Source organism: Puntigrus tetrazona, chromosome 1 (genome assembly GCF_018831695.1).
Source record: "Puntigrus tetrazona isolate hp1 chromosome 1, ASM1883169v1, whole genome shotgun sequence".
NCBI lineage: Eukaryota > Metazoa > Chordata > Actinopteri > Cypriniformes > Cyprinidae > Puntigrus > Puntigrus tetrazona.
The window spans coordinates 29431352-29439726 of record NC_056699.1 but is presented as its reverse complement, the minus strand read 5'-3'; positions in this window follow the sequence as shown (position 1 = coordinate 29439726).

Below are 8375 nucleotides of genomic sequence, written 5' to 3'. Positions count from 1 at the left end.
ACCGAACCTTTGTAATCATTGAACTGAAGCTCCAGGAATTTGTGGCTCCTGACTGGAAAGTGTGGTTCACCGAGCTGCTCATCCCTGTCCTGCCCAGTTTCACAGCAGAAATGCTGCTTAAGGTCACGGCTCACATCAGCTGCACCAGCTACCAAGTGATGTGAGTGCCTGAATGTGGAGAGAGGAAGCTTGTCGACCTGCAGCGACACGCCAACCTGACACCCTTCTGTGCCTTTCTGTTGCAGCGTTGAAGGAATGGGAGATGTTTTCCCAAAATGACACTCACCAGGAGGCAGGAGATAACCGGGTTCTGGTGGAGTACCTGAAGGCGTTTGCCGACCAGTTCAAGAAGTCCAGGTAGATCTTCGGGGCGTGCTTTCCGGCCCCTCTCTTGTTGGTTTGGTTTAATCTGTCGGGTCAGGGTTGTTGTCTGTCGGCTTCCTAGCGATGTGCACGACACAGGCTGATCTTCTTCCACCCCTGTCTTGAAAAACAGATTGCAAAAAGACATCGCAAAGCGATGCTGAGTGGCTTGACATCAACTTGGGTCCGTTCTCCGCGGTGGCCAATTACACAGACCTCAAGGAGCTGAGCGTCAGCGGGGTAAATCGGCTATTTTTGCTATGTTTCTCTTCTCCCACAGCTTCAAAGGGAGCCTTTGGCTGGTAACGATTTTTGATTCTCAGTTTTTTTGTTTTGTTTTTTTCTGTATATTGTTGGGAAGAGAGCAGAAGTCGTTAACAACCATGTCCTCTCTCCTTGGTGTCTGGATTTTGTTCACCTTAGCTGTGGCTCTGGAATCCCTGTCACCTGACCAGAAAGCAGAGCTGCTGCTGGATCCATCCACGGTGTGCTCTTGAAAATATTTACCGTGGTGAGAAAGAGGTGCTGAGCAGCATTGGCAAAATCCCCAGAAGGGCAGCAGCTAGAGAAATTCTTTGAAAGCGATTAGTGGAGGTCAGCAAGGAGGTGATCTTTTATCTTTTCTTTCTTTTTTTTTAAATGCAACACCGTATTGCTTAGACCAAGAAATGTGCTGCTTGTGAGGCGAGCAGGCCGGTGCAGATGGTCCCATCCGGTGCTGGGTGTCTCTTCCCCACCTTCCCCCTCTCAGAAACACATCCCCTACATCATGCAGCTGAGTCGGGACATAATACTGAACCTGACTTTGGCGGCTCAGCTCCCAGATTCCCTGTCTTCCAAACCAGTGACTACCAGCTGTGGTTCCAGATAAATCTGGTTGTTGTGCTGGCCAGCTTCCGTCCTGAGGTTCTAGTGGTGATCCGCCAACCTCACCTGTGGCAGCTTACGATGCAATGTAAACAATCGGTTTCCTTTTGCTGTCTTGTTTTACTCAGTGAGTAGAAGTAACGTTGAGTTTCCATTTATTTGTTCCACAGATTGAAAGGCCTGGAAGCAGCTGGCACTTCTCCCCATCTCAAACTGCAGTGGAGCTGGCGTCAAGCATCGATGAACCTACAGTCACCACCAAAGAGTGCGAGCCTGAACAACCGTCCTCAAATAAGTAAAAGAAAGCTGTGTTTGTTAGTTGGCAAACCAAGAGTGCTTTTGCAAATGGATTCCAATGTGTGTTTGCCAGTGGCCTCCATTGACAGAAATCTTGTTTGTCTTGGGTTTTCTCAGGCTGCCACGCCTCCCTGCCCGTAACCGTAAGTACTTCATTGTCATCTGCGGGTCTGGTAAGTTCAAGCCCAATAGAGAAGCTGTACATAATGCTTTTCTTGTCTGTTCTTCTTTTATGCTTCCTTCTCACCAGTGCAAAAGAAACATTAGTGGATGGTGAGTCAAGTTTGATGGACTGATAGTTTCTGATGATAGGGCTACTCAATTTGTGATAAACTCATGAGACAATAGTAAATTCTAGAACCTCGTCTTCTGTTTTTTTGTTTTGTCCTTTGCAGCGAGGCTGTGTGTGGCGATCAGCGGGTCAGTGCTCGGTTTGGTGCCTGCTGAGAACAGAAATAAGAGGCTTTGGTGGTGAAGAAAAAGAATAACACGTTTTTGTGGTGCAGGGCCACTCGAGCCTCCTCCTCCGCTCCCGGAGTCAACTGTGCGACTTTGCCATCTCCCTCTGAATATGCCTGCTCTTGGTGCGATCTTCCTTGAGCGGTGCACCTGAATACCGTCGCCTTGGCGAAGAGTTCGGTTCTCTGACTGTACGAATCTGTCCGCTTCTTTCAAGGTCGCATCTTCTCTGTCCCCTGACGCCCGCAATCACGCTGCTGAGTTGCAAGGCACAGAGCAACCCGACCACCAGCGCAGAGGCGTGGAAGCTTTTCTTCCAGAAAGTGGCCGGAGTTCTGGAGGAGGCTCTGTCAGCGTACTCCAACAAAGTGAGTGACGCCCCTGCTTTCTGGGAAAGGAGATGAAGCGCTGTCTCTGAGCTCTACACTGACATATTGTCCTTTTGCTTTCACAGAGCCTCGGTGACCCTCAGCCTGACTCCCGTGTTCTCGATGCCATTGGAGAGGTGAAAGTCAACAACTTCAGCGCCGCACAACTGACAGATGTCCGCTTCATTGCCGACTGGTTCCAGGGGCGGCTGAGGCCATTCTTGCCAGCAGTCTCCAGGGACTTCCTGTCCTGCCTTAGCGGCAAGAACTTCAGTTGGCGCAACCTACCAAGTTGTGTAAGTATCTTCAGCGCTCAGGAAATCCTGAAGCGGTTGTCGGGGGATTCAAGTTGAGCAATCCGTAACGTCCGACGGTCTTTCCCCGAATTAGGGTGCAGGCTCTCAGTCATCAAGCGTCCCCTCATGGACGTGAGGCAACAACGGCTCGTCTTCAGCGATTTTGTCCATCCCTTCCTCTCGAGAGATGACCTAACAGGTACTTTAGGCTCCATCACTGTCTTGACGTGTCGCGCGTCATGCGGTAGTGCCCCTAGGCATCCTTCAGCGTCTCGGCTCGTCACGTGTGTTTTCGCCAGCTCAGTGCTGTTCTGTGTTATTCTTCCAATTTTCACTCCAGATCCTGCCTGTCTTGCAAAACTACGAGCAGCGCTGACTGGCTGGAGAAGAACTTTGGCAACTTCTCCGTCTCACGCTTGAGCTTGGAGGATTTGAAGACGCTGAATGCAAATTTCTCCAGCGTGAGTAACTTTTGGCTGGCTCCAGCTGCTCATGTGAAGCCTCATTATTTAATGGAAGTGGTTCTTAAACCTTTCCTTTTTAAGTAAACGGCCTCATCTATGATGTAAGCGTCTCCTTTTCCATCTTGTGCTTCAGTTTGATTCGTTGGGGCTGCTGAGCCCTAGCCAAGTAGCTGAACTGATCCTGAGCTCCGGAGCCCTGAACAACACCAATCAGATTAACGCTGTGTTCGACCACCTGGAGGAAGGCGAAGCTTTCAAGAACGTGGAGGAGTTTCTAACGGAGCTGAACGCATCTCCTGAGGCAAGTCAATGATTCAAAGTTTCTGACAGAGGCGGCGTGGAAGCCATGAAGAATAGCCCGAAGAATGCGACTTTCACGCAGTGCCATTCACACTTCCGATGTTGCCGCTTTGCAGATTCCCGATATCACCCCGCTGTGAGAGACGTGATGATGAACGAACCTTTGTAATCATTGAACTGAAGCTCCAGGAATTTGTGGCTCCTGACTGGAAAGTGTGGTTCACCGAGCTGCTCATCCCTGTCCTGCCCAGTTTCACAGCAGAAATGCTGCTTAAGGTCACGGCTCACATCAGCTGCACCAGCTACCAAGTGATGTGAGTGCCTGAATGTGGAGAGAGGAAGCTTGTCGACCTGCAGCGACACGCCAACCTGACACCCTTCTGTGCCTTTCTGTTGCAGCGTTGAAGGAATGGGAGATGTTTTCCCAAAATGACAGCACTCACCAGGAGGCAGGAGATAACCCGGGTTCTGGTGGAGTACCTGAAGGCGTTTGCCGACCAGTTCAAGAGTCCAGGTAGATCTTCCGGGACGTGCTTTCCCGGCCCCTCTCTTGTTGGTTTGGTTTAATCTGTCGGGTCAGGGTTGTTGTCTGTCGGCTTCCTAGCGGTGCACGCGACACAGGCTGATCTTCTTCCACCCTGTCTTGAAAAACAGATTGCAAAAAGACATCGCATAAACGATGCTGAGTGGCTTGACATCAACTTGGGTCCGTTCTCCGCGGTGGCCAATTACACAGACCTCAAGGAGCTGAACGTCAGCGGGGTAAATCGGCTATTTTTGCTATGTTTCTCTTCTCCCACAGCTTCAAGGGAGCCTTTGGCTGGTAGCGATTTTTGTTTCTCAGTTTTTTTTTTCTTTTTTTTTTCTGTATATTGTTGGGAAGAGAGCAAGTCGTTAACAACCATGTCCTCTCTCCTTGGTGTCTGGATTTTGTTCACCTTAGCTGGCAGCTCTGGAATCCCTGTCACCTGACCAGAAAGCAGAGCTGCTGCTGGATCCATCCACCGGTGCTCTTGAAAATGTGACCGTGGTGAAAGAGGTGCTGAGCAGCATTGTAAAATCCCCAGAAGGGCAGCAGCTAGAGAAATTCTTTGAAACGTTCGTGGAGGTCAGCAAGGAGGTGAGTCTTTTATCTTTTTTTCTTTTTTTTTTTTTAAATGCAACTTACCGTAATTGCTTAGACCAAGAATGTGCTGCTTGTGAGCGAGCAGGCAGTGCCAGATGGTCCCATCCCGGTGCTAAAGGTGTCTCTTCCCCACCTTCCCCTCTCAGAAACACATCCCCTACATCAGCAACGCTGAGGTCCGGGACGCAATACTGAACCTGACTTTGACGGCTCTGGCTCCCAGATTCCCTGTCTTCCAAACCAGTGACTACCAGCTGTGGTTCCAGATAAATCTGGTTGTAGTGCTGGCCAGCTTCCGTCCTGAGGTTCTAGTGGTGATCCCGCCAACCTCACCTGTGGCGCTTACGATGCAATGTAAACAATCCGGTTCCCTTGCTGTCTTGTTTTTACTCAGTGAGTAGAAGTAAACGTTGAGGTTTTCCATTTGTGCACATTTCCACAGATTGAAAGGCCTGGAGAACGCTTTGGCACTTCTCCCATCTCAAGCTGCAGTGGAGCTGACGTCAAGCATCGATGAACTTCTACAGTCACCACCAAAAGGTACGGCCTGAACAACCGTCCTCAAATAAGTAAAGAAAGCTGTTTTGTTCGTTGGCAAACCAAAAGAGTCTTTACCAAATGCGTTCCAATGTAAACAATTTGCCAGTGGCCTCCATTGACAGAAATCTTGTTTGTCTTGGGTTTTTTTCTCAGGCTGCACGCCTCCTCGCCCCGTGGCTTTCGTAAGTACTTCATTGTCATTACACGGGTCATGAGTAAAGTTCAAGCCCAATAGAAGCTGTACATAATGCTTTTCTTGTCTGTTCTTCTTTTGTCTTCCTTCTCACCAGTGCAAAGAAACATTAGTGGATGGTGAGTCAAGACTGATGGACTGATAGTTTGCGACTGATAGAATTTCCTCAATTTGTGATAAACTCATGAGACAGCTAGTAAATTCTAGAACCTCATCTTCTGTTTTTTTTTGTTTTGTCCTTGCAGAGGCGAGGCTGTGTGGTAGCGTCAGCGGGTCAGTATCGGTTTGGTGCCTGCTGAGAACAGAGATAGGCTTTGAAGTGGTGAAAAAGAATAACACGTTTTTTTGTGAATTGCAGGGGCCCACTCGGGAGCCTGCCTCCTCCATCGAGTCAGCTGTGCGACTTTGCCATCTCTGAATATGCCTGCTCTTCGGTACGTCTTCCTTGAACGGTGCACCTGAATACCGTCGCCTTGGCGAAGAGTTCCGGTTCTCTGACTGTACGAATCTGTCCGCTTCTTTCAAGGTCGCATCTTCTCTGTCCCCTGACGCCCTCGTCACGCTGCTGAGTTGCAAGGCACAGAGCAACCCGACCACCAGCGCAGAGGCGTGGAAGCTTTCTTCCAGAAAGTGGCCGGAGTTCTGGAGGAGGCTCTGTCAGCGTACTCCAACAAAGTGAGTGACGCCCCTGCTTTCTGGGAAAGGAGATGAAGCGCTGTCTCTGAGCTCTACACTGACATATTGTCCTTTTGCTTTCACAGAGCCTCGGTGACCCTCAGCCTGACTCCCGTGTTCTCGATGCCATTGGAGAGGTGAAAGTCAACAACTTCAGCGCCGCACAACTGACAGATGTCCGCTTCATTGCCGACTGGTTCCAGGGACGGCTGAGGCCATTCTTGCCAGCAGTCTCCAGGGACTTCCTGTCCTGCCTTAGCGGCAAGAACTTCAGTTGCGCAACCTACCAAGTTGTGTAAGTATCTTCAGCGCTCAGGAAATCCTGAAGCGGTTGTCGGGGGATTCAAGTTGAGCAATCCGTAACGTCCGACGGTCTTTCCCCGAATTAGGGTGCAGGCTCTCAGTCATCAAGCGTCCCTCATGGACGTGAGGCAACAACGGCTCGTCTTCAGCGATTTTGTCCATCCCTTCCTCTCGAGAGATGACCTAACAGGTACTTTAGGCTCCATCACTGTCTTGACGTGTCATGCGTCATGCGGTAGTGCCCCTAGGCATCCTTCAGCGTCTCGGCTCAAATCACGTGTGTTTCGCCAGCTCAGTGCTGTTCTGTGTTATTCTTCCAATTTTCACTCCAGATCCTGCCTGTCTTACCAAAACTACGAGCAGCGCTGACTGGCTGGAGAAGAACTTTGGCAACTTCTCCGTCTACGCGAGCTTGGAGGATTTGAAGACGCTGAATGCAAATTTCTCCAGCGTGAGTAACTTTTGGCTGGCTCCAGCTGCTCATGTGAAGCCTCATTATTTAATGGAAGTGGTTCTTAAACCTTTCCTTTTAAGTAAACGGCCTCATCTATGATGTAACGTCTCCTTTTCCGTCTTGTGCTTCAGTTTGATTCGTTGGGGCTGCTGAGCCCTAGCCAAGTAGCTGAACTGATCCTGAGCTCCGGAGCACTGAACAACACCAATCAGATTAACGCTGTGTTCGACCACCTGGAGGAAGGCGAAGCTTTCAAGAACGTGGAGGAGTTTCTAGCGGAGCTGAACGCATCTCCTGAGGCAAGTCAATGATTCAAAGTTTCTGACAGAGGCGGCGTGGAAGCCATGAAGAATAGCCGAAGAATGCGACTTTCACGCAGTGCCATTCACACTCCCGATGTTGCCGCTTTGCAGATTCCCGATATCACCCCGCTGTGAGAGAGCGTGATGATGAACCGAACCTTTGTAATCATTGAACTGAAGCTCCAGGAATTTGTGGCTCCTGACTGGAAAGTGTGGTTCACCCGAGCTGCTCATCCCTGTCCTGCCCAGTTTCACAGCAGAAATGCTGCTTAAGGTCACGGCTCACATCAGCTGCACCAGCTACCAAGTGATGTGAGTGCCTGAATGTGGAGAGAGGAAGCTTGTCGACCTGCAGCGACACGCCAACCTGACACCCTTCTGTGCCTTTCTGTTGCAGCGTTGAAGGAATGGGAGATGTTTTCCCAAAAATGACACTCACCAGGAGGCAGGAGATAACCCGGGTTCTGGTGGAGTACCTGAAGGCGTTTGCCGACCAGTTCAAGAAGTCCAGGTAGATCTTCCGGGACGTGCTTTCCCGGCCCCTCTCTTGTTGGTTTGGTTTAATCTGTCGGGTCAGGGTTGTTGTCTGTCGGCTTCCTAGCGGTGCACGACACAGGCTGATCTTCTTCCACCCCTGTCTTGAAAAACAGATTGCAAAAAAGACATCGCAAACGATGCTGAGTGGCTTGACATCAACTTGGGTCCGTTCTCCGCGGTGGCCAATTACACAGACCTCAAGGAGCTGAACGTCAGCGGGGTAAATCGGCTATTTTTGCTATGTTTCTCTTCTCCCACAGCTTCAAGGAGCCTTTGGCTGGTAGCGATTTTTGATTCTCAGTTTTTTTTTGTTTTGTTTTTTTTTCTGTATATTGTTGGGAAGAGAGCAAGTCGTTAACAACCATGTCCTCTCTCCTTGGTGTCTGGATTTTGTTCACCTTAGCTGGCAGCTCTGGAATCCCTGTCACCTGACCAGAAAGCAGAGCTGCTGCTGGATCCATCCACGGTGCTCTTGAAAATGTGACCGTGGTGAAAGAGGTGCTGAGCAGCATTGTAAAATCCCCAGAAGGGCAGCAGCTAGAGAAATTCTTTGAAAGCGTTCGTGGAGGTCAGCAAGGAGGTGAGTCTTTTTATCTTTTTCTTTCTCTTTTTTTTTTTTTTTAAATGCAACTTACCCGTAATTGCTTAGACCAAGAATGTGCTGCTTGTGAGCGAGCAGGCAGTGCCAGATGGTCCCATCCCGGTGCTAAAGGTGTCTCTTCCCCACCTTCCCCTCTCAGAAACACATCCCTACATCAGCAACGCTGAGGTCCGGGGACGCAATACTGAACCTGACTTTGACGGCTCTGGCTCCCAGATTCCCTGTCTTCC